The 27,457-nt window shown below is 43.8% G+C and overlaps 1 long non-coding RNA gene across 2 annotated transcripts in view; it reads right to left on the minus strand.

Annotated features, from left to right (window-relative positions):
• The window catches only part of LOC118208656, a 105,810-nt gene that overhangs the window by 21,198 nt on the left and 57,155 nt on the right, over positions 1-27,457 (minus strand). For both annotated transcript variants that reach the window (XR_004761612.1, XR_004761610.1), the window contains one exon: positions 16,786-16,836. This is a non-coding gene — a long non-coding RNA (uncharacterized LOC118208656). The remainder of the gene's footprint in view (positions 1-16,785; positions 16,837-27,457) is intronic.

The raw sequence follows: 27,457 nt of genomic DNA on the forward strand, positions 1-27,457 counted from the left end.
CACAGAAGTGAGTAATTTGATGTGACAAACACCACATGAGCAATTGGCCATAAAACGGAAGTGTTTCTTTATTATGATTCAGTGTGATTACACATGCTAATTTGTGTCTCTATCAATCAAGAGTCTATTCCTGGAAACGACAACAATGTAAATATAGGAGAGAACAGGTAAATGTGAACTGGTTAATATGGAGACATGAACATTTGGCAGAGATGGCAAGTAGCTTAACATCACCTGGTTTGAATGCTGAGATTCATCAATCTGAAATATTTCCCCTGCCTAAAACTGAACAGATAATAGAACAGAAAGATAAGAAGAACATAAATATGCCAAAAAAACAAAGTACAGTATTATTTTTATCACTGAACAGTAATACTGTACATTCATAGTACTTAATGAGAATCGTAAACAACTATAAAGCTCTGTTTGAACAAAGTAGGTTGTCATTTGGCATCCCTCCCCGACACAGAACTGCATCTCTTTAATTTATCAGTCCTCCTTGCGCCATCTTCTTGTTTGCATTGAGGTCACGAGGCCACCCCCCATGTGACCTCAATGCAAACAGGTCCCAGGCAGCTCCGCATCTCCTCTCCTTATGATGGAACCATGCCGCTAATTACCCGTCAGCTGCGCCTCACCAGGGACCAAACCCACACACACTCCCCTGCGAAATAATCTCGGATTGATAAGAACAATTAGATAATTAGCCTCAGAATTAGCACTAGCGGAAAACTAATTCCTCATTAGGGCGCAACTAGCCAGCCTAATTGAGCCGGCCCTCTATCCGGGCAGTGTAGCTGTACCTTGAGATGATAGCAAAGGTCTGCACACCAGCAGACAGTTCTAGCACTACTCCTCAATGCTGCTTTTCTTTGCACCTGTTCGTTCACCTGTTCCCACTTTGACTAGGCCTTTTGTCATGGATTCAGTCAACGTTTGTCTCTAACTTTGACTTTCAAATAAATGAAAGTTTTGCTTTCGTTGCCTTCGCAAACAGTTTTAGCATTCACCGCTACTTAACTCACCAACCTGCATTTGCCCAGAAAAGCCAAGAGTTGCAAGTCAAATTTAAGGGTGAATGTTGATGGAGTACAGAACTTTGATGCGCTGCAGAGGATTAGCATGCACTGGAGCTTTATAATGCACAGCATTGTGTGCATGTCAGCTGAACAGTGCATCTTTCACAGAAAGCATTGTTTATTAACTGTTTTATTTTTATTTTTTTACTTCACTGCCGTGAAGATAAAACCTACATCGCTGAGTGCAAGCTTCCTATTAGCCTTTACCGATTGTAGTCCTATGAGGCCGTATGATGAAGGAAACCTGTAGCTAGCATAAGCAAATATCACTAACCGATAAATGCTGACATTTAACATTAATTCTTCAACAGAAGGTTCAGTGAGACTGTAGCAGCACTGACAAACTTTACCATGCCCTCACTGAATGACAATAGTCCCTGTATAGATTTAATTATAGCTTTAAAAGTTACGCATTTTCTGAATCACCACCTATGTTGCTTGATCACTATCAATGATCCTAAGCAATCTGTGTGTACAGATCATGTACACACATGTACTGATAATGTGTACAGTTGTTATGAAAATGACATAATAAGTTTTCAAAGTCATTTGCTGCCCGAACTTTAAGGCACATGTCATCGTTAACGTAGAGACTGAAAAGGAAATTTTCAGAAATTGCTTCAACTACTGACCAATAATTTTGCATGTATCAGTTATAGGATTTATTGTGTCCCACAAAATATTAACCTTCCTGTCTTTCACAATTTGGACAGTTAGAACTTGAGCCAAATAGCAAAAATGAGAATGTTAAACCATTCAAGAAAAGCAATCATTAAGTGTTCCAGACCCCAAAATGCTTACATAATGAAACTCCCAGGTTTTAATACTGTTATTATTGATGGAATGTTGGGGAAATTTGAGTTTTAAAGTTCCAAAAATAATATATCACATTAAAACCTTCTTTTAGCCTGCCACCCAGCCCCTGGGATAACCACATTTCAGATGCAGTGACGATACGGGTCGTGAACATATCAGACTGAAATTTGACTTGACCATATTGGTCCCTGTGAACCCACACCCTAAGTCCAGAGAAGGATGGACTCCCCCTCTTCAGTCTAGTTCCTCCTAATGTTGGTTCCTACTTGCCTTCTAAGGAGATATTTCTTGCCACTGTCACCTTTGACTTGTTTTTTGGCAGTTAGTCTGGGGTTTTCCTTGCAAAATGCACACTAAAAATACATTTGGATTTTATTTTATTTGAAAAGCAGGAAGGGGCGGCAACCCGATAGGGGGAAAGAGCGCAGCTGTGTAACAATACCCCGGACAGTGTGTGCCCACACACCAGGCTTTAGTTTTGAGGCTAGCTGGTTTCTGCGCTTGTTGGCACCTTTGGTAAAAAGAGTGGAAAGTTTGGAAAGGGGTGGGTTTTCAGGGTTGTCTGAGGTGGCTGGAGTGATGTGGCGTGCTGCAAAACTTGCATCACATGCCACCCTTCTCCTTCCCTCCTCAAAAACAAACCCAAAACAAGCTTTGAACCTTATGGCTGCTGTCTTTTAAGGGTAACCAAAATACCTGTCTCCGCCCACCATCTCCTGTTCCAGTCTCCAATGCCCATGATGGACTGTCACTGCACAAAAAAGTGTGTGTGTGTGTGTGTGTGTGTGTGTGTGTGTGTGTGTGTGTGTGCATGTGAGAGACAGTATTTCTGTGTGTGCCTGCCTGTGTGTGCATGTGTGTAGACGCATGTGAGCGAGTGTACGTTGGCGTTCATGCACATTCATTTGTACATGCCCGCATGTGTGTGCGTCCTTGTCATATGATCCTGCACTAAGATCACTGTGTTCCAGATCTTATGGGGACACCTGCCCCTCCAGCACTCTGCTCACCAAGCCTCACACTGCACACAGCAGCAAAATAAGCAAAGACCAGGAAACAATGGAAAAGCAAACAACTGAGAAACTGCATACCAGTCACAAAGATTTCTTGCAGATAGGAGGACTACATTACTCTCAGTAAATGAATCTTAACTCGGCCTCAGATGTGGACAAGCCCACTTGCGTGAGCCCCGGCATGTGCTTCTTTATGGCACGACTGAGCGTGAGAAAATGGAGCACAGGCTCATTCTGAATCCGGCAGAGGCGTCTCGGCTCGCATCGATCTCCCGAGACAGACTTCCTGAAAGGGAAGAGCTGCTCGTGGGCGCCTGGGGCTGCCGAAGAGGAACAGGAAGAGAGTGTGGCAAAGGGCCCCCCGCGCCAAATCTGCTAATGAAAGCAAGTCTGTGGACAGAAGATAGCGCTAGCGGTTGAGCGAACCCCATCGCCTAATCAAACGGTCTTAAGGAACCAGGAGGCGCCCCTCACGTGACCAGCTAACAGCGCTCCGTGCCCTGCCTCCATACTGCCTCTCACAGCAGGTACCTGACACTGCCTCACACAGCAGGTACCTGACACTGCCTCCATACTGCCCCTCACAGCAGGTACCTGACACTGCCTCTCACAGCAGGTACCTAACACTGCCTCCATACTGCCTCTCACAGCAGGTACCTGACACTGCCTCACACAGCAGGTACCTGACACTGCCTCCATACTGCTCTCACAGCAGGTACCTGACACTGCCTCCATACTGCCCCTCACAGCAGGTACCTGACACTGCCTCCATACTGCCCCTCACAGCAGGTACCTGACACTGCCTCCATACTGCCCCTCACAGCAGGTACCTGACACTGCCTTCATACTGCCCCTCACAGCAGGTACCTGACACTGCCTCCATACTGCCCCTCACAGCAGGTACCTAACACTGCCTCCATACTGCCCCTCACAGCAGGTACCTGACACTGCCTCCATACTGCCCCTCACAGCAGGTACCTGACACTGCCTCCATACTGCCCCTCACAGCAGGTACCTAACACTGCCTCCATACTGCCCCTCACAGCAGGTACCTGACACTGCCTCCATACTGCCCCTCACAGCAGGTACCTGACACTGCCTCTCACAGCAGGTACCTGACACTGCCTCCATACTGCCCCTCACAGCAGGTACCTGACACTGCCTCCATACTGCCCCTCACAGCAGGTACCTGACACTGCCTCCATACTGCATCTCACAGCAGGTACCTGACACTGCCTCCATACTGCCTCTCACAGCAGGTACCTAAAACTGCCTCCATACTGCCCCTCACAGCAGGTACCTGACACTGCCTCCATACTGCCCCTCACAGCAGGTACCTGACACTGCCTCCACACTGCATCTCACAGCAGGTACCTAAAACTGCCTCCATACTGCCCCTCACAGCAGGTACCTGACACTGCCTCCATACTGCCCCTCACAGCAGGTACCTGACACTGCCTCTCACAGCAGGTACCTGACACTGCCTCTCACAGCAGGTACCTGACACTGCCTCCACACTGCATCTCACAGCAGGTACCTAAAACTGCCTCCATACTGCCCCTCACAGCAGGTACCTGACACTGCCTCCATACTGCCCCTCACAGCAGGTACCTGACACTGCCTCTCACAGCAGGTACCTGACACTGCCTCTCACAGCAGGTACCTGACACTGCCTCACACAGCAGGTACCTGACACTGCCTCCATACTGCCCCTCACAGCAGGTACCTGACACTGCCTCTCACAGCAGGTACCTAACACTGCCTCCATACTGCCTCTCACAGCAGGTACCTGACACTGCCTCACACAGCAGGTACCTGACACTGCCTCCATACTGCTCTCACAGCAGGTACCTGACACTGCCTCCATACTGCCCCTCACAGCAGGTACCTGACACTGCCTCCATACTGCCCCTCACAGCAGGTACCTGACACTGCCTCCATACTGCCCCTCACAGCAGGTACCTGACACTGCCTCCATACTGCCCCTCACAGCAGGTACCTGACACTGCCTCCATACTGCCCCTCACAGCAGGTACCTAACACTGCCTCCATACTGCCCCTCACAGCAGGTACCTGACACTGCCTCCATACTGCCCCTCACAGCAGGTACCTGACACTGCCTCCATACTGCCCCTCACAGCAGGTACCTAACACTGCCTCCATACTGCCCCTCACAGCAGGTACCTGACACTGCCTCCATACTGCCCCTCACAGCAGGTACCTGACACTGCCTCTCACAGCAGGTACCTGACACTGCCTCCATACTGCCCCTCACAGCAGGTACCTGACACTGCCTCCATACTGCCCCTCACAGCAGGTACCTGACACTGCCTCCATACTGCATCTCACAGCAGGTACCTGACACTGCCTCCATACTGCCTCTCACAGCAGGTACCTAAAACTGCCTCCATACTGCCCCTCACAGCAGGTACCTGACACTGCCTCCATACTGCCCCTCACAGCAGGTACCTGACACTGCCTCCACACTGCATCTCACAGCAGGTACCTAAAACTGCCTCCATACTGCCCCTCACAGCAGGTACCTGACACTGCCTCCATACTGCCCCTCACAGCAGGTACCTGACACTGCCTCTCACAGCAGGTACCTGACACTGCCTCTCACAGCAGGTACCTGACACTGCCTCCACACTGCATCTCACAGCAGGTACCTAAAACTGCCTCCATACTGCCCCTCACAGCAGGTACCTGACACTGCCTCCATACTGCCCCTCACAGCAGGTACCTGACACTGCCTCTCACAGCAGGTACCTGACACTGCCTCTCACAGCAGGTACCTGACACTGCCTCACACAGCAGGTACCTGACACTGCCTCCATACTGCCCCTCACAGCAGGTACCTGACACTGCCTCTCACAGCAGGTACCTAACACTGCCTCCATACTGCCTCTCACAGCAGGTACCTGACACTGCCTCACACAGCAGGTACCTGACACTGCCTCCATACTGCTCTCACAGCAGGTACCTGACACTGCCTCCATACTGCCCCTCACAGCAGGTACCTGACACTGCCTCACACAGCAGGTACCTGACACTGCCTCCATACTGCTCTCACAGCAGGTACCTGACACTGCCTCCATACTGCCCCTCACAGCAGGTACCTGACACTGCCTCCATACTGCCCCTCACAGCAGGTACCTGACACTGCCTCCATACTGCCTCTCACAGCAGGTACCTGACACTGCCTCCATACTGCCCCTCACAGCAGGTACCTGACACTGCCTCCATACTGCCCCTCACAGCAGGTACCTGACACTGCCTCTCACAGCAGGTACCTGACACTGCCTCTCACAGCAGGTACCTGACACTGCCCCTCACAGCAGGTACCTGACACTGCCTCCATACTGCCCCTCACAGCAGGTACCTGACACTGCCTCCACACTGCCAGCAGACAGACCAGACACAGCCACGAGCTGAAAGAGCCTGGTGACTGATAGCAGGCAATGTACAGTGTATCAGTTTCAAGAGTATCGCAGTTCTCACATTTTCACCTCATTGGCAGTACACCCAAGGTGTGTGAGACATGTATCAACTGAAAAAGGAAAACAACCATCCAGAAAGATTAGATACACGTTTCTTTTACTGTTAAGCAGCTACTTGGGAAACATCAGCTCATTTATGTGAAATATTTTCCAGGAGCACAGCAAATGGGTTTAATATTAAAACAGTGAACTGCACCTGGGCCGGTTAAACATTGTATCAAATCTCAATCCAAATCCCAAATACCATTGTACTCCCGAGCAAGACACAGTACAAAATTACTCGAAAGGCTTCAGGAAATATCATTTCAACTGTTGGAATGGATATGTAAGAATGCATGTGGAGAGTCTGGTTAGAAATTTATTTTTTAAAGCGACAGCTTTGCTTTTACCAGCAGAACACAGATTTCCACACCTCAATGTGGAGAAAAAAAGAGCACTAAATACGGTGACTGTGGTCCATGAATGTTGTTCAAAGTCACAGGGGGTTAAATAGATGGCTGAGGCCTTCATCTGAGAGAATTATTTCTTTTCTCTCAATTTCGGTTTCAAAGACGCACAGCATGCAACTCTTATTATTCATAAATGACAAAAGAAAAAATCAAATGAGCTGAGCTGTAATGTCTCCCGCCAACATGGGGCAGTTCTTATCAGTGATGAGTCACGCTCCTCCCACCGTCTCACACCAAGCCGAGCAACAACAGAACAGAGCGTTCTATGATGTGTTGCTAAGTAGCACGTGAGCGCTCTGTGGTTGCCCATTTCTCACTTCCTCCAAAAGCACTTTCACACAGGCACACGATACTGATGTACACAGGGCTCAACGACATGGAGTCAATAAACTGACTCCCTCGCCAGAGCGATTCAAATCATCGTTGAGCTTTCGTTGTTCCTGAATTTCTTCCTCAAAGCAGTGCGCCTTCCCAGCAGATTGCGGAACTAACACGCCACAAACAGCCCTGTTGTTTTGATTTTCAATCCCCGACGACCATTTGACGTTCTCAGCGAATCACACAAGCATTTCAGACACGAAATGTGATAAATCATCATTTCTTTTTGCTTTCCCATTGTGGGTTTTAATTAGTTTTGAAATGTGCTCTGGGAATACATGAGGAATTTCTCTCTGCACTCTCAGGGAACACGTGACTGTCTAAACTCCATGGCGTCCGTCTAGCCAGCACACAGGATGTATTCTTTGTGCTAGGTAGTGTTACATGATTACATCAGTGTCAGAGCAGTCATGTGAAGAACATATGCTGTGACACCGTGGTGGAAAAACTGAAAAACACAACACTCCCATGAGCACGAGAGAATTTGATGACATATGCCAATGTCAACTGATAATAGACTCAGTGACTGTTCATATTGTAATTCAAAACCCCCGCAAGTTCAAAACTGTCATCTTTTCAGTGCGACGTCATACACTAAAGAACATTTTTAAGAGAACCTTTGAGTTTGAGCCTTTATTATAACAGTTATGCCCAGTTCGTTGGAGTTTTCTGACCGGGAGTAGTATGAGCTTTGCTGATTATTTGTGCAAGATTCCAAAAAAGGAGAAAAAGATGTGAGCCAGGAACAGTAAACAATCAGTTCCTAAGTGTTCTTTATTCTGCAGAAGGGGACTCAGTTCACACAATGATGTATGCCCAGTCCCACAGAGTATTAATATTATTTGTGTCACATCATTTGGTCAGTACTCCCTCACCAGCCCAGACCCTCTCCCATCTGAACTACAGTATTGGTTAAAAATTGCAGCTATGGATAATATTGATTAGTTACGGTGTAAGTCAATATAATATTAATATCGTCCCTCTCCTGGATCAATGACACAAACTGGAGGCTTAAATGCATCGACACGCCCCTCTGAAATTGCACATTACTATACATCTCTCTGCTTGAACAACCTATTTTACCAATAGACCACCTCTGACCGTAACCTACCCAAACCAGATCCCTCATTGCATTTCTGTTACCATTCATTCTATCTTAACGATTACTCTGGGCTGGCCCGCAGAACAAGGGCTCCCCCCATAGCCAGGTTCCTCTTGAGATTTATTCCCAGTGGGAATTTTTCTCTAGCCACCATTTCAGTATTTTTCTTCTCACTAGGAAGGTTTTTACCTCAATTGCTCACTTTTTTGGGAGGTGCAGGCCTGGTTTTTTGCCCAAATTTCTTTTGTATTTTCACTGTAAATCTTCTTTGTAACTGTTTCTCTGTAAAATGCACTATACATCAGGGCCGTCTGGGTAGTGTAGAGGTATAAGCACTCGCCTACCACTGCAGAGAGTTCAATCTCATGCAGCGGTACTTCCGGCTTGGTCAGACGTTCCTACAAACACAATTGGCAGTGTTCGCGGGTGGGAAGCCAGTGAGGGTATGAGTCCTGATTATTGCATTAGCGAATCCTACTGGTTGGTCGGGGCGCCTGTTCACCAGGATCTGGTGGAGATAGCGTGAACCTCCATGCATGTTACGCTCTCCCAGTGAAACTCCTCTCTGTCAGGTGAAAAGAAGCGGCTGGGGACTCCAGATGTATCGGAGGAGGCATGTGGTAGTCTACACCCTCCCCAGACCAACAGAAGGGTAGCGCATCGACCAGGACTGTGACACACCCGGGGAATTGGTATAACAACTAAATGGGCAATAAAGTTGAATTGAAAAAAAAATTAATCCCAACATTAGTCAGCAACCCGAAGTTAGACAGTCTTGCACATTAAAGTCTTTGTGCATGCATTGTAGTTCTAGGCTACATTAAGAGCAAATTACAGCAATGGTGATTGAGAATAATTCTCTTACACCGGTTGGCTTAAGATAGAGAACTGTGATGCTATGGATAATGTATTTATTTAATACAGCACTGACAGGTTTAAAATCAGGACCATAATATGAATTTCTGCCCAACAGAGCAGTCCTGATGGGAGAAATTTGTTTGATATAGCTCTTATGGATGGTGCATCTCTTCATGTTTACAAAAGTTTACTTGTACACAAAGTGAAATAAAGTCATCTTATAGTTTTTGCAATAATTTGTGCAGTTACAGCATATGATGCGTGCTTTCCATGGAAATGAAACTGCTTCCCAGTTAACCAGGTTGCAATTAGCTGCAGGGAAAGAATTTAATGCCTTTTAAAAAGGTATTCCTCTTTACATGGTAATGGTAAATGGACTGCATTTATATAGCGCTTTTATCCAAAGCGCTTTACAATCGATGCCTCTCATTCGCCAGAGCAGTTGGGGGGTTAGGTGTCTTGCTCAAGGACACTTCGACATGCCCAGGGCGGGGTTTGAAACGGCAACCTTCCGACTGCCAGACAATTGGTCTTACCTCCTGAGCTATGTCACCCCTACATGGAAGTATTTTATGAAATCTCATTGCCTAATGAATACAGAAATGTCAATATTATTCTATTGATATAATCAAGGGGTGGCAGACCTTTTTTACCTGAAAAAGCCCAATTTGTTGTTTATTCAAGAAATAAAGACAAATTGAAACAAGTTGCAAAGCCACCACACTTAAAGAAAACATAGCTAATGTATATATGAAGACTCAGGAACTGCACACTGCAGTTTTGTGTGTGTGTGTGGGTGTGTGTGTGTATATATATATATATATATATATATATATGCAGGTTTCGAGCGTGGTCAGTCATTTTGTGCTGATTTTTTCAAATTACAGCCCTGTAGCCATTTTTTGATGTATCAAAACTTTCTTCACAATTTAACACACAGACATTCTGTATGACACTCATGCCAAATTTGGTGAGAATTGAGCGATCACTGTCGTAGAAGTATGAAAAAGTTTGTGTTTCACAAAATTCTAAATAGCAGAAAATACAATGAAAAATGAAGAAGGGAGAAAGAGAAGAAGGAGGATCCTAGCAAAAAGAATAGGGGTCCAACATACCCTTGGTGCATGGACCCCAAATAACTGGCTTACCAAACCATGTCTGAAGAAAGAATGTACCCAGCACCACGTACATGTCTATACATCCAGGTAGAATGCAGTACATCAGTAATGTTCTGCATACAGTCTGCTCAATATAAGATAATACAACACATACCTCCAGTAGAAAACGTCCTCATTGCCTCACCGCATCAAACACTGAATTTATCTATATAGGCATATAGTCTGTAACCTATGAATGAGTCATTTTAATTCATAACAGAATTTATAAAACACTCACAACACAATATTCTTTAAATAACAGACAGAAAACTTGACGTATAGTTGATACAATGCAAATTGCACTGTATGAAAGCAGACAAAGCACCTATGAATAAATGCAAGCACATATAAATACAAAATAAACACAGCATGAATAAATGACACAAAGATTTAAACATACTAATGTACACAGTGTGAAGCCTTGCCTAATCATATAGGACAGTTAGCCTACATATTTAGAACTGAGTGACAGTCTACCATGTGAAATAAATTATTGTGTACAGCTGAAAATATGGGGGAAATAAACAATAAATCACTTGAGATGTCATTCTGTGCCAAAATGTATTGCACACCATTAATATATTAATGTGTCCTGTCGCAATTTAAAATGTACTGGAATTACACTGAATATTTATGCACTCGTTGGTTTGACAACAGCTTCAAAAAATATTTTGGATTTGTATTTTTAATCAGGAACACCCATCTAAGGGAGTGTCATATAAGGACACGCATATGACATAGATGCCTTCAGCTCCATTCAATTTTCAACACAGACGTTCCTGTTTCTGAATCTCAATTGTGACATGACATCATTGACATCTGAAATCATTACTGAACCCGAAAGCCTCGTTACGTTAGCAGGTACTGAAATCACATTTTCAGTGAGTATCTCCTAAAACCCTCTCAGGAAAATATTGGCAATGGAACTTACAGTATGGCAATGGACTAAACTGCTAATATTGCAGATAAATGTTAATAGCAATGCATAGCCTGACAAAATGATCTTCAGGTGACAACTTCGATGCATTCACAAATTAACCGCACAGCCAAAATGTCATTTAAATTTAATTTATTTGTATCTTACAATATAATATACAATATACATTTACTGCACTTAAGGTGTATTGTGAAAAAACAATAACATTTGTTACCATTTTATATTACAGTTCTGCACATACATGCATGCACAGAACTGATAACAAATAAAAGATCACACAGCGCGGACATAATCGCAAATGAGCCTTCACTTAACAAAGGGGAGGAAGAAAAAGTAAAAACAGGAACAAGAAAGGGAACGGTTAGTGTTCTCATCCCTTTCCTGGTCTGGCACGGCCGAGGCACTTTCAGTGTGCGGTCTGGCTCGATCTCCTCATTAATCTGCGTCAGCGCCAAGCACGTCTCTCTCCGCCCTGGCGAAGGAACCCGGTGACCTGACGCGCAAGGTTCCCCGCGGGCCACTCCCTCCTCTGCCCTCCCCTCTGGGCAACGTGCGCTGGCAGACGCAGCCGACAAGCTCTTCCCCTCGCTGAGGTAAACACAGACTAATGAACCAGCTTCAGAACACGAATACCCAGACCGCGGCGTGTTCGGGGCTCGCCCCTGCCTGGGCTAAACCCCGGGCTCCGCGAGGCGCTTCCTCTGGGTGAGCCTCGCTTGCTTTAAGGGATCTCTCTTTTTAATGAGCTCACGTGCTACCGCGCACTACCCCCGAAGAGTGTAATGTGCGCGCAACGCCCTCGGACAAAAAACGCTTCAAAGCCTGAGCAATAAGCCACAGAAGAGCACAGTTTGTCTGGTCGGACGCTGAAAAACTGCTGTGTGAGGATGATGAGTTATAGTAAACTCAGTGCACTAATATTCTCAGGGATCTGAACTAGAGCACACACAGTAATTAATAAATAACTATTGAGTTCATATGTTTGGTTGTGCACCACACATTGGCTGCTTTCAAATACTTGAAGCAATGCTTTACCGTTTTCCTTATGTAAGCCAGTAGTGTAGCACACTGTGTGGAGAACGGGGCTTGTAACCAGAAGGTCGCACGCTTTAATCCCAAGGTTGCCGGTCTTATGCACTGCTGCTCTGCCCTTCAGCACAAAGCCGAACATGAATGGATCCTGTAAAATATCCGGCATTATAAGCAGGAGGTACGAGGCCATCTAAAAAGGAAATAAATAATGCAGAGGAACTGCAAGCATAAAAAAAAACTATAAGGGCTGGGTCACAGGAAACAAAAACACCCTTAGGTGTTGAACGTGGAGGGAACAGAGCTTTCTTCGAGAAAGTAAGGGATTTCTAGGTCTTTTAAAGTGATAAATTCCCTTGCTTCACTGCCAATCACCATTTCTTCACACTCACTACTGTAGATTTAAACACCACCTCTTTTCATTAGTGGAATGCATCCTTCGGCCTAAACACGCCGCTCTGTCAGTATCTACTCCAATGTCTTGCAATTAGTTTCCAGCGAAAATACCATTATCCTGTCTGTGGTCTCCAAGCCCACAAAAATAAACAGCCTGTTCCTTGCCTGCAAATAAATTCAAGTCGCAGACTTCTCCCCACCCTTTCACTCCAGCAACCAGTCCTTTCAACCTGTTATTTTCCATCTCAAATTTAAGTGTCTCCAATTAAATTTCTGTGCCGCAGATTGCCTTGGTCTTAGTAGCATATGATGTACATAACACTTTTTAAACTCCGAAGCCACGACGGAGAGGAAAAGGGGTCACAAATTCACATCTTCCCAAAAGGTCATGAGATATCACACTGTTTTAAGAATAGGAAAGATGGTCCCAGATGGTGAATAAGATAAGGACAGCTTGTAAGTTCTCATGCAAATAAATATTTCCCAAGGTAGTTGAGATCTGCATTAGTCCACTGGATAAGAAGGTGGAGACACAGACAATCATATTACAAAATAAGAGCTAAACTCAATCCTAGAAATTACATGTCAAATCTATGGCATCTCATTTTAAGGAGACGCAAATGAATGGCATGTTCATACTCTTTTCATGTCACCATGTCACTACACTATTTTATCTTTTACATTAATATATCAGTGTTATTACTTTGCCACACATTTCTTTTATAAACTGCTATGTGATTGTAACCAGTCCCATCATGAACTAATGTGATTTGGCCGGCCTGTTCCATCAGTTATTGCATTTTGATTTACACTGTCTCGACTGTCAAGTCTACCTAATGCAAGCACAAACTTTTGTCAGGCCCAGTATGATTTGTCAATTAGTCAGTTAACAATCACAATCACCTTGTGCTAGCCAGTGGACATAAAGTGGCCTGTACTTGCATTTAACAACTTTAATGAAGTGCAAAATTTTGTGTGGCAAAAACAACCACACAGAATTCCTGGTGCAGAGAAATTGAAAGCATCTATGGTTTTTTAATGCTGATTGTAACAATCGAACAATACTGCCTAATGATTTTCATATTTTCCATCAGCAATATTTCTGCCAGAAGGGAATTTGTTGCTCCTTTTTTTGTAAATGTTCAATCAGACATAGTGATTTATGCAGTCTGAAGTCACAGTCATTACTACTTGATATCACAACATGTCCAAAATCAACTAGCTAGCTTACATAAGATAATTTTGTTTTGCCAAAATTATAAACTGCGTGGTAAACACAGGTTAAATGTAAGACAACCACATTCCATTTTATTTTGCCATAATTAACACAGTATTGGCAAAGAAAAGCAAAGCATTCCAACTACAATACAGTACAAGTGGTTTATGTATAGCTCTGAGTGAATTTCAATATTCCATGATGTAAACCTGGAATGAATGCTTTCAGTGTGGCATGAAACAAACCATTCTGTTACAAAAAGCAAAGCACTCCAGAGGAAAAGCAATGCACAGATGTACACTGCATTCCAGTGCATGCATTGTTTTTAATTAAGGCACGGCAAATGTTCACCATTAAGAATAATGCTGCGATATGCTTCTCATTTTGTTTTATTTCATTGTGTGTATTGCACTTAATTATGGCCCATTTAATTTCTCAGAGTGGATATGTTTTGAGAGGGAATTTTATTTTTTATTTTTTTAAACATCCATTTGAGCCACAGTGCTAAAAACTTGAAAATGATTCCCTAACCTGTAAAAGGCAATCAAGCTGAAAGAGATGAGAAATGCAAAAGAGCATCTCATTTATTCTCTAAAAACAAACTGATGTGGGGAAAAACAACTAGTTGACTGAGGCCTTGTAATGGATAGCTATGCATTTCATCTTAAAAACTCCTCCTGCACCATCGCGCATGAAAAGCCACAGGCCTAACTGTGGCAGCACTGGGGCCACAGACCACACAGATCAGCTGACTGTAAAAAAGAGAAAAGGCTTCACTTACTAGACTTTCAATAACTCCTGAAATATTTACAGTGAGCCTGCAGACACCTAGAGGTCACTCCAACAAAAAAATGCACTTCATGAACGTTGGCAGTCAAGTATGATTTACAATCGAAAATGCACCTGTGTGACTAAACTACCTTTATCAGTATAAAACAGAGCTATTCACCTTCCTATGCCTCTTCCTGTATTTTCACATTTGGACATCTGTACATGCACAACTGCCTTTGTTTCCAGTCGTTCAACCAAAATTGATGTGCTATAATGTTCGGAATCAGAAACAGTCAATTCAACAAACATATCCAATGCTGTCTGCACTGACAAGCTGCTCTTTTTTTAAATGAAATTGAGGAAGTGAGAAGATCAACTGAACATCAGTCTGACAGATAATGCAGGACACCAAATAAACACACAATTCTGTCATCACTTACTAATACTACTCAGTTGACCACACAACTCATTTGCATGTTATGGTCATACCTACACTCATGGCCATCAGTATTTCAAATTGTATCTGCAAATTTAGTTATATCTTTGAGACACAACATTTCCTATTCTACCATCAGGCATCACCTCCTTGCCAAAAGGCACTTTGGAAGCGTTGCCAGAATAAAAACCCTCTATTGAGGGAAATCTAAAATAAGCATCAGGATTATAAAAAAGGTCACTGGAAATTCAATCGGAAATGGGTGTTTTAGTCATATAAGACAAAACAGAGTTTTTGACCTCGGAAGCAGGATGCTTATGTTGAAAACAGTGTAAAACCCATGGTGAAATATGGTGCTGAATCGTTTATGTCATGGGATTGCTTTGCAAGACCTTTTGTACCAAGACCTTTTGGCCAAAAACCTTGTTTTGGTATGACCAAGAGGCGAAAATATGGTTGCAAATGGATCTTTCACCTTGACAATGATTCCAAGAATGCCTCGAAATTAACCAACAAATGGTTAGCTGACCACAAAATTACTGTTTTTCAAAGGCCATCTAAGTTTCCAGGCTTGAACCAGATCAAAGTTTTGTGGTTTGAATTGAAATGGGCATTTCACAAGGCAGACTGAAGAATCTGAAGTATCTTTAAAAATTCTGTATGGGAGAATGGTAAAAGCTCCCTTCTAATGTGTTTTTCCTTTTTCAGTGAATAGTTCATGTATTTCTGAATGCAACTCAGTCTACATCTGTTCTGTCTGGATTGATATAAAAATCTGCAAATGTTAAGTGTTCATTCGTTGCACACACCTACAGAAAAGTTAGATGGCCGAGGGTTGTGTGACACCCCACAGTCTTGGCTTCCACCGGAAGATGTGTACACAGCTGCTAACCTAAGATCTCCAGGTTAGGGGGGAAACGGATGCCACTGTAAAATAGAGATAACCAACGGAACAGTTGTTCTTCATGGGATGCTTCATTTTGCAAAAGAGGTCAAGCAACTCTGCTTTACTACATGTCTCATCTACTTCCCACATGATTTACATATTAATTCATCCAACATCTGTTGAAATATGATCTCCATAAATGCCATTCTTAACATTCTTCACATTATAAGGTCTTTGCCTTGAGGAAAGGCCTTCGTTCTGCTGTGGGGGTCTGCTGAGGGGCAAAACATTCGGGAGGACCTGACAGAGGCCTTATCACTGTAACTGACCATACCCCTCTCAATATAATCAGCACACAAACTGCTTCATATTCAGGATTTTGTCATTGCCTACTAGCAGTTTTCAAAGGTACTGCTTAGTACAAGCAGACAGATCTTCCCCTGTACCACAGAACAGCACTGAAGTACAGCTGCCACTTCTGTCACTGCTCTGCAGCCTTACAGAACAGAGCAGGCCCCCGTTAAACAGGAAATGCCCAAATCGGACCAGGGCGTGCATAATTAAGGTCCCCCGAAGCCATGTCAGAAGGTCTCAGACATAAGCAGCTGTTTGTTGGCTTTCCCGTTTGTCTGTCACCCCACTGCAAAAATAAAGCAGCCGCAACAAGACGAATTAGCCTCAAAGGCTGTGGACCTGTAATCTTTGGAGACAGGAAAAAGAAAGAGAAAAAAGAAGAAAGAACAAGGGCGCTAAAGCACTTACGCATTTCATCCTGCTCGTCCGGTTGTCTTGCACTGCACCCTGACCTCCAGTCTGTGAAAGACAGAAGAAACCTGTGAGAGAAGTCTTGCACCCTTGCATGTTTTCGCCAAATTACAGATATTGGTGGACGTGCTAAAGCATACCTCAAAGGACTAACATTAGGGCAAACACAGACTTGCACTGAAGTAGAATGAGCTCACAGCAGCCTCCTCTGGGACACGTGCAACACGCACCAAGCTGCAGACCTTGGGCATATTCAAGGTGAAACAGAGAGCCATGGACCTAATCACATGCTTGTCATCATAGCCACCTAGTCATGAGACACACCACTTGCTCACTCAGAGACTTCCACAGAGAACAGAATGGCCTATTCTTGACACAGAAAGCTAGAAATGCAATAGCTAATGCAAATGAAATCCGTCCCAAAGTAATTCAGTCTGAAAAACTGAATGCCGCTATTTAAACAGGGCTCGTTCATTGTAAACATTAGGCCTGCTGTAACAGTGCATCCGTACATAGCATGACAATCAAAAGGGCCTTTCTTGAGGAATAAAGAACACTGGTCAATTAAGACACTGTATCAGATAGAGTCACTGTGACCAATGGTGAATGCCATATCGAAGGCCGGGTAGGGAGACTCCAGCACTGAAAACTGAAGGATAGTTTATCATTGTAGCTGGCCTGGCTGGCACCGAGTGTGCTTTCAGAGGACGCCGTTCGCAAAATTCCCATGGGCCTCTCTGGTCTTAAGCCAAAGGGAATAGCAAGCACTGTCCTGTGTCGTGGGAGGTCAAAACAAGCTCGGCGGAGCTTCGAACTTGACACCTCGCTCCATTCCCAGCTTTCCGTGCTGCAAAAGCACCAAAAGCAGCCATAAAACAAAGATCTGTTTCCTCTGAAGTTCAGCCCCAGGCCTCGTTGTGGGCAATCACTGTATGCTCTCCACTCCACTTTTTGGCTAAGTCTCTCTGGCTTGGGATCCCACTGAAAGTGCACTGGTTCCTTTCAAACTGGAGGACATGTGTGTGCTGCAAAGCTGCTTCAAACCAGTGGCGTAAACCACAGTGATGCGGCAAAGGCAGAAGCAGAACAGCCTTCTCTGACCATCCCTTTGAGACCAGTAACAGGGGAGCGATGGGTCTTTTTTTTTGTTTTTTTTAAATGACTGTACACATTTATCCAGTAAATAAGCCCGTCCGCACCAAATTCTTAACCTCTCAAGCTCCAAATGGCCAATAAAAACATAATTTATTCATATTATTAAATGGGGGGAAAGGTCAACACAAATGTCTTGTGCACTTTATCAAGCATAGCATATAAATATTTTGGATTATCAATTCAGGCCAAATAAATAAATAAATAAACTGTACTATCATACTACCCTACTTACATTTGGCTAAAAGTGACCTCACTTCTAATAAAAAATGATTGATTATATTTTACAACATCATCTTTCTCTTTGACACTGAATTTTTAACTACTGACTCTCTCAAGAGCAAAGCGATCACAGAATCAGCATAAAACATCGGGCCAAATATTGATGAGCGATTTAATCGTTGTGCTACAGTCACCATTTTAAGCTGAGAGCATTTTGTGGCCACCCAGGGTGTTCAGGATGATGCTAACAGCATTGGTAGGCTTTTCTCCAGTCCCTCAGTGTCACTCCGACTGGAGAATTATACTTCTCACTAGAAAAACAATTTTACGGGTCAGTTGACCAATCACCTCCTCTTAGCAGGGAGTGAGGGGTCGCGGGGTCATTCTTTCACAGCACTATAATGAATACGGCCCAGATGTAGCTTCAAAGATAATAACTGTACACCAAAAAAAAAAAAAAAACCTTAAGGGAAAAATCATTTAAATCATTTTTCTAATTGTTAACATGCAACAACAGAAAACACACAACAAATACAAAACTAACATGTTGTCAACAGCGAGGTCTCGCATATAAACTCCCAATTCCCCATTGAGAGTACAGCCATAAAAAGGATTCCATGTGGGTACATAAATTACATTATAAAAACCCATATAACACAGTTAAGGTAGTAGTACTTCCCTATCTAAATATCAACACCACATTGGCTTTGCTGGATTTGTAAAGTACACCACAATCTTGAAGACGAACCAAGCCCATTTGAATATATAAAGAATATATAATACAAATAAGGTATGCCGTGTGCTTTTATTACTCATTCATATCTTCTTCACTATATCATATTCCATTCTGAAAAGCCATGGTTATTAGAAAATTGAGAAATCAATAATGTTTCTGAGTGGTTGAACTGCAAAGGTGTTCCCAAGCGAATGGCAAAAAGTCAAACAGAAGGAAGCCAACTTTGAATCCGAGTCATCTTTCTTCTCAGCTGTCTGACATCTGCTGGCTGGCAACCAGGAATTCTATTTAATAATAAACTGACAGTGAAGATGATTGATTTCACTGTACTGCGGCTTGTAAGTACCTAACAATAAATACACTTACTCTACAGTATATGCAGCAGCATGATAGCATTACTTAATGCCATTCCAGAATTATCATTATGATTATGATTATTATTATTATTATTATTATTAACAATCATCATATTTTAAACCAATTGTTTTACTCTATTTGACTGCCTCAGCTGTGCAGTAGAAACACTGAAGGACAAAACCTAATGAGCAGGTGGTGCATTCAGGTGCTTGATAAATCAGAGGAAACCACGCTAACTGATCACCTCTCTCCCTGGAAGACAGCTTGTTCACCCGTGTGTCGTCAGTGCGTCCCTCCTGGCCACAGTCAGCAGTGACATGACCCGGATTCGCTTCCAAGCACAGGTCAGACCACAGTGCCAAGCACTAATATTCAAACTGGACACACGAGACAGGAAACGCATCATGTCACAAGAATATCCGATTTGACCAATCTGTGCGCATTATTTATTGAAATGAGGGTGTCAGTTCTTAATTTGCGTGTTAATTAATTTGAGGGTGCAATTTGCAATTTAGTGGATAAATGTCATTAATTTTAGAGAACAGATTGTTAGATTGAGTGAAAACCTTTAATCATTCATTTTATGGTTCAGGGTTAAAAAAAAATAATCAGTGGTGTCCCCCTAAATGGGGAGGTACACTGATGCCCTTAACGTCATACCTGTGTGGCAGTGCAAACAAGGATCACTACATCAAATCACTGTCCCTCCAGTACACAAAAATCACATGTGGGCTGATGGCCTGGTCAACCTCTCTCTCTTCAAATTCAGGAGTGGTTAAAGGTTGCTGTGACGAGGCTTCCAATATTCAAATTCCATCTGAGGCACTGGTTTACTGTCCTATGTGTCCTGCAGGTATAATGTGAGGGTCACAGGCATTACTGCTAATCAATGAGCAATCAATTTCCAATGCTTAAAATGTGGAACATTCGTTTAAAGGTTAAAAGTGCTTCTGTGACTGTGACATTTACAGATGACCTTGCACATTGGGGGTGGGGAGATGTGACTCATTTCTTATTACACAACCACATTATTCTGTACAGAAGTGCAGGTTCAATACTATTGTTTGCTAATTTTTACATAAACTGTTTATAGGTCAGAAAAAAATCACAGAAGTAGTGATGATTACACCCTTAATTGAGCTGCTTAAGAGTGGCTCTTAAAACAGGTAATCTAAATACTGACCCTACTTTAAACAGTTGTAGAAACAGATTAGGTGTTTAATAAAATATATTTGTGCATAATGCAATCCCCAAATGATTGTCAAACACAGGATTTCCTATTTCTGTCCTGCCGTGTATCACTCATGAACAACCCTGAGTTTCCGCTTCCTGCATATATAGTCCATTGTCCTCCTTTAATGTGCAGACAGACATGAATAAACATCCCAACATAATGGAAGGGTTTCACACCTCGATATAAATATTAAAAGGTAAAAACCTGTCTCGTTTTATAATAACAGTCATTCTATCCAAAGGACCAGGACACCATTACACAATACATTAGTCATTACTATTCAAATATAAGCCAGATGAGTGAGGGGTAAAACAAAAAATCTCATCAGGGTTGGCATCTTGTACGCCGCAAGACCGAGGCTAAATATTTCTAGGAGGTATTTGAAAAAGAGAAAGAAAACCGTTCGACTCGTTGCAAGCAGATCCCTTCCCTCCCTTGAGTGTGTCTGTGGTGCCATCTCAGCAGAACGTCCTTTCCGATGCGAATCTGCGTGGTCCAAGATGTGATGTCACCCTTATGGAATGCAGCATGGCAACCGCAGCATTGGCTGCTTTGACCCAATAGGCAGGCAGGCAGGCAGGCAGGCAGACAGAGTGTGTGCTATTCCCACTGAGGGGACTTGTGGGACAGCTTGATTGATGAACAGTAAAGAGGTAATGGTGCACTCTGTATGTTCATAAAGAGCTGTGAGCTCCAGAAAACGAATTCTGTGAAAAAGGTGACCACGCCCGCATTTAATGGCAGTTCATTTGCTAATTTGGTCTGGTAAGGTAAAAAAATAAAAAAAATAAAAAAAATTAATCAGTAGATCTATTTTAAATTGATTTAGTTTCCTGAGCTGCTGTATACACCGTGAGCTCCATAATGTTTGGGAAAAGACATTTTTTAAATTTATTTGGCTCTGTACTCCACACTTTTAGATTTGTAATCAAACCATTCTCATGTGGCTAAAGTGCACATTCTCAGCTTAAAGGGTATTTTATGCTTTTGTGATGCATCTGTGTATAAATGAAAGCACTTTTTATACATAGTCCCCCCATTTCTGGGCTCCAAAGTGAAGTGCCATTCGATGAGTGTTGAGGCATTTGGCTGGATCGATGCAGATAAGACATTTATGTACGCTCCAGGATTCATCCTGCTGCTGCCGTCAGCAGTCACATCATCAATGAAGACATGTGATCCAGTTCCAGCTATACATGCCCAAGCCATAACACCACCTTCATCATTTTTCATGAGGGCGGGGGGGCGCTTTAGATCATGAGCAGTTCTCTTTCTTTCTCCCCACTTTCCTCTTTCCATCACTTTGGTTCGGCTTAATACTCGTCGCAGCTGTCGTACATACAACATCACATTATCCATTCGCCAGGCTGCTTACAATGACATTTACGCCAGCACGGTATACTGAGAGCCTGAAGTTAACGGCTGAATCCAGGCCCTTCTCATGCACCCCGCGTAGAATCTCTGCGTTATTGCACCTGTGGGATGAAGACCCCGGCAAATGCAGGCCCAGTAATGCGGAGATTAAACATTAGCGCATGCTCAATTCTGAGAGCACGTATCGGAGGAAATCTGGGCCCCGTTTAGTGCTTCGCTCTGCGGCTCAAGCTAAAAAGCCCCTCGTGGAGAAAAAACGGCGGCGCCGATTCCGTGGGCTGCTCTTTTTTCCCCCCTTCTCTTGAAATTGAAGCGCTAACTGCATGCAGCTCCGCACGTTCGCCCAGACCAATTTGCGAGGGGGAGAAGAGGAACGTCTGAGAATTATCATCGTTACGAGATTCGGGGGGACTGTCGCCCTCCGAACGAACGCGGGAGAAAATCTGCAGAGCAAGCGAAAATGCAGTGGGGAACGGGACTCGTCGGAGACCGGCCCTGTCAGATACCCGTGGGCAGAGCGGCCCGGCACAGCTGACAGCAGATTTAGAATATTAAGGGACGCGTTCCCGCTCGGCGAGTGCACGAGACGGCGGCCAACGCAGGAACAGAACGGCCCGGGCTTCGTTACATTACATTACAGGCATTTAGCAGACGCTCTTATCCAGAGCGACTTACACAACTTTTACATAGCATTTATCATTGTATCCATTTATACAGCTGGATATATACTGAAGCAATTTCGGTTAAGTACCTTGCTCAAGGGTACAACGGCAGTGTCCTACCCGGGAATCGAACCTGCCACCTTTCGGTTACAAGCCCACTTCCTTACCCACTGTGCTCCACTCTGCTTCCATTTCGCTTCTCATCTCGTTCATCTCGGCCCGGCAGCGGCCCGTCCCGTGACCCGGCTGTTCCAGCTCACGCTCTGATCCAGATGCAGGCCTTTTCATCCATGTCATTTAAGAAAGTATCGCCCTTTCATTTGGTTTAGTTTACAGGCATTTAGCAGACGCTCTTATCCAGATCAACTTACATTGTATCCAATTATACAGATGGATGTATACTGAAGTTTAAGTACCTTGCACAGGGTACAACGACAGTGTCCTACCGGGGAATCGAACCTGCGACCTTTAGGTTACAAGAGCAATTCCTTAGCCATTATACTACACTGCCGCCTAGAAACAAGAAACAAGTCAGTCAGTTTGGTGACTGACAGTCTCAGATCACAGCTGGAAAGCTCTTAGCACATCTCCTGAAACCCCACATCTCCTATAGCTAGGTTGCATCACTCATCCCTCCCTCTTATTCCACCTTTGTCTGCCACCCTAATACTCTGCTATGGGGTCTGAATGCTATGCATGCATTGGGCATCCAGCTCTCAGGTTCCTGTTTACACACACAGGGCAGAAGGTGAGATACACTATTGCTAAAGAAGCCTAATTCTGTAACATTTTCCTCATAGCTTCAAAGATTCATATTAAGAGCTAAACTTGCCTACACAACAGTTAGCTCTGGAGAAAGCACATCGACTTTCCAGTCATCTTACTCATACGTACCATTAACCCTCATTTATTCACACACAAGCTTCACACAAATATCACCTTTACCCCAATGTTTTAGGACTGCTCAGAAAAAAATGCAAAAGATCAGTTTAGCCAATATTGTGAAGTCACTTATGTTCTTCTTATTTGTGTTTATCTATTTTACAGAGTTTTTTCTTTATTTATTTATTTACTTTTATTACCTTCCAAAATTTTAACTGGCTAGTTTTGCCTCTCGAGCCACCAGTGTACCTCCCACACCAGCAGAAGAAGCACATTTGTTCCTTTGACGATTCGCCATGAACCAGTTGCAATGTCCCTTTTTGTATGCCAGAGTACAACACAATAAATTTTTTTTTTAATGGTTTTTTGAAATATTTCTTCAAGGATAAATTTTATTCACAAGCTAATTGCACCACTATGTGGCATAGTACAGCTCCAAATTAGGCAATTTTTCGCATTAAAAAGATTTCCCTTTAAATAGAAAAATTCAGGGAACATTATTAGTTGCGCAGATACATATCTGATGCATTAACTGGGTGCCGGGTTTAAATGTATTACTCGTAAAACTACTTAAATAGAGTAAGTGGAACAGGACAGTGGCACCCTGTAAAAAAATGTTCCAGTTTCAAAGAAAGGCATCTTCAAATCAATTCATCCATTTTTATTTTTGCTTAAAATTAAACGGACCAAATCATGGCCATGCAGTCCAACCTATTTTACATTGCATGTCTGAACAAGTCCCCTATCTCACCTCAGGTATGAATGTGAGGAGCAGTGGCACAGGGCATATTTCACCCTCTGTCCCAAAGTGAACATTAAAGTCACAGCTCCACGCTTCCATTCCTCCCCCCTCTGTCAAGTCATTCCAAACAAGGCATAAATATCTTTGCCTGGATAAAACCGCGATGCACCGATGACCTGTAAGAGCCCATACAGTTCTGAGCATGCTCAGTGTTGAAACCTGACTTTTCAAACATACAGGAGGATTTAAAGGATCTACGGTGTGCAAAGGTTTAAAGCAGAATAACAAAAATAGTTCCCCAAAAACTGTAGACTTATGAAAGGCCTCTTTCTTTTTTATAGGTTTAAGATATTAATTTCTCTGGAAAGTTCCATAAATGATTATGGAGGACAAATATACAGATTGTAAAAAAATTAATAAAATTGGTCCATGGACATGCATTTTGCCACTTAAACGTACAAGGCGAAGTCCTTCTTCCCAAGAAGGTGGTCTGGCCTGTGGAGCAGAGCCTGGTGTGTTGTGTGTTAGTTTCCAGAGCTTGGGCTGTGCCCAGCCCATATTCAGCGCACTTCCTTTTAATAATAACCACCCCACAGACACACAGAGGCCACATGCTCTCCATGTTGTCCGGAGGCCGAGAGGGGATCTAAACCGCACCTGACCGTGACCGCGGGTGGTCAGACGGAAAGCATGCCTCAGAAGACCGGCCACAGAACCGAGCAGGTGAATGCCCCGTCCGTGCTCACTGGGGTCGTGTCAGCCAAACAAATCCCCACCAGCCACCCGGGAACATAACTTATGGAGAGGTTAATGGGCAGCGGTATTCTATTTTCAGTACAGACGCATACATTCACTGTACAGTTCATACATATTAACTGCGTCAAAGCCTAGGATTTCATTGAGGTAGACCACTCATATCAGGTCCAGGACAGAGAGGAAAATGGGGGAAATGGAAAGAAAGATGGAGAAGTGCCGTTAAAAGACCAGGAAAGATCTGTAAAGCAAATCGGAGCAGTCAGAAAAGCTAATTTGCTTGCGGTTTAACTCGTATTTGCAACTCGAATGGGTTCCTGTCTCCTTGAAGGCTTCCCAATCTGTGCCTAGACTCAGTGCCACCACCTCAGAAGGCCCTCCCTTCCCCTGCTCTCCCTCTCCCGCCCTCATGCTCTCGCCAGCAGTGCTAACTTCATGAGCCGTCTGCAGTGCGCAAAGCCCTTGCTATGACAACCATCCCACATTTAATGCAACGTGTTTTCTCTCCCTTATCTCTTCAGATAGCAAGCTACGCCCCTCCCAGTACACAGCAGCAAGAGGCATTGCCTCTTTTCCTTGTTTATTTCAACACTGCCCTGAAAATCTAACAGGGGTGCAAATTTTTTAGATAATACCCTTTAGACACCCTGTGAGACCTTCACGGGTTTGACACTTCTCTTATCGCAGGTAGCCCCCCTCCACCCCCAACACAGGCAGACGTGCCGCAGGAGGCCCAGTGTGTAACCCTATCTCAGACCAGCACCGTGAGGTCACCAAACAGGAGAAATTGGGTTACACAGCACCAGGCCCTCAGTGTGGACGAGTACAGAGGGCCCAGTGTCTACAGGCCTCTGGCTAGGGGGTCATCCTGCTTTGTCAGGATTAAAATCCAACATGATTCCACACCAGGGTGGTCATGCTGAAACAGCAGCCCCACAGAGTGGAAGTGGAGGGCCAGTTGAGGTAGAAATACACTCCATTGTACAAAAACACTGTGATCTGGGGGTGGGGGGGGTACAAGAGAGGAGAACATGGGGGGAAATGTGAACAAGTTGGGTCAGATTTGTTTTGGCTGCATAACTGCCTGCTTAGATGGGCTGCCACTCATGAGTTGAGATAAGATAAGAAAGATCACACGGTTCAGTTTCAGTTCACATGAATAAGAGCCAAAGGCATTCTTTTCCAATCTCACTCATCTTTTTTGTATGAAAATGTATGAAGCGTCAAGACAGGATCTTCTGCCATCCTCACTTACATGAAACCATTGAATGAAATACAGTATGTGCAGCTAGACATTGGAGAAACCTAACACTGATAGTAACATTGACTCAAAAACTGTATAACACGGTCACATTTTTTTTTGAAAGGACAATATTCGAGTTAAAATATAAGCATGTGTGCACTCATGTGCAGGAGAGAGAGAGAAAGAAAGAAAGAGTGAGATTTATCAGGGTTATTTGAGTTTACAGACACGACAACTCTGTGGTCTTAAAAGTGTTAAATGATGAATATTATTTTTGGAAGGTCTTTTGACAAAGCATGTTGATGAAGGACAAATGAATTCAAACATCATTTGAAGGCACTTAAAATCACTCTGAAACATGTTCCTGTCTGGTCTCGTACAGTCACATAAACTTAAATTAACTAGTTTTAGCTGCAGGAAATACCTAGAACAAAACCGAATGATCTAAAACAGTCAACACGAAAGCAATGTCAGTCTGAAATCCCTGCCTCCAACAACTGTGTTCCAAAATACACCAAAGCTTTCATTTGAAAAAGCACGCTTCCGAGCCAGATATTTTTGAGTCTGTATTTTTACATTCATCCACATATTCCCATTCCTGCCTTTTTCTAAACCCAAAAGTCGTCACGAAGGTGGAGGCCTTAGACTATGAAGACAAAACAATGTCCTAAACTGACGCAGAACAAGGGTGTATACACACTTTGTTGCATAAATAGTTCCCAAAAAAGGACCAAAATACCAAACTCCACCTTAATCAGTAAGCACGCGAGAGAACGTGAGGAACGGTGTGACACTTTCTTCGCAACAAATTGAAGGCTCTTCCAAGGGCTGCCTAATTACACGTCTAGTGTTCCCAATGCGTCGGCAGGCGACAGCAGGTGAAAGCTAGGCCGTGTTTTGGAGCGAATTTAGATTTGTCTCGTCCCAGAATGTGAGCGTCTATGACGCTCAAGATGCGCTCGGCTAGCCTGCGCGAAAGCGGCTCGGTGTTTACGGATTCTCTCAGTCCCTGTCAATCCTGTGTCAGTGTGTCAGGTAGTTATTGTGCTGAATGGGCAGCCAAGCTGATTATTTATTTAAAAACTCACAGGGAAAGTCCTGTATCGCTCGCTTTCCAAGGTCATCATTTTTGGAGGTTTGGCACTATGTCGCTAGAGAGCCACTGTGTTAGGGGGTTTGTATAAATAAGTCCGCATTAAAATACCCTGACAGCTATAATAAAGAATACATAGACTCACGGGCAGGTACACATGTATAAGCCACTGATTTGTAAGGTATATGAATTGCATTACCCCCACCCCCCTCCCCTTCT

The sequence above is a fragment of the Anguilla anguilla genome, chromosome 1 (assembly GCF_013347855.1).
Source record: "Anguilla anguilla isolate fAngAng1 chromosome 1, fAngAng1.pri, whole genome shotgun sequence".
In the NCBI taxonomy this organism is placed as follows: Eukaryota; Metazoa; Chordata; class Actinopteri; order Anguilliformes; family Anguillidae; genus Anguilla; species Anguilla anguilla.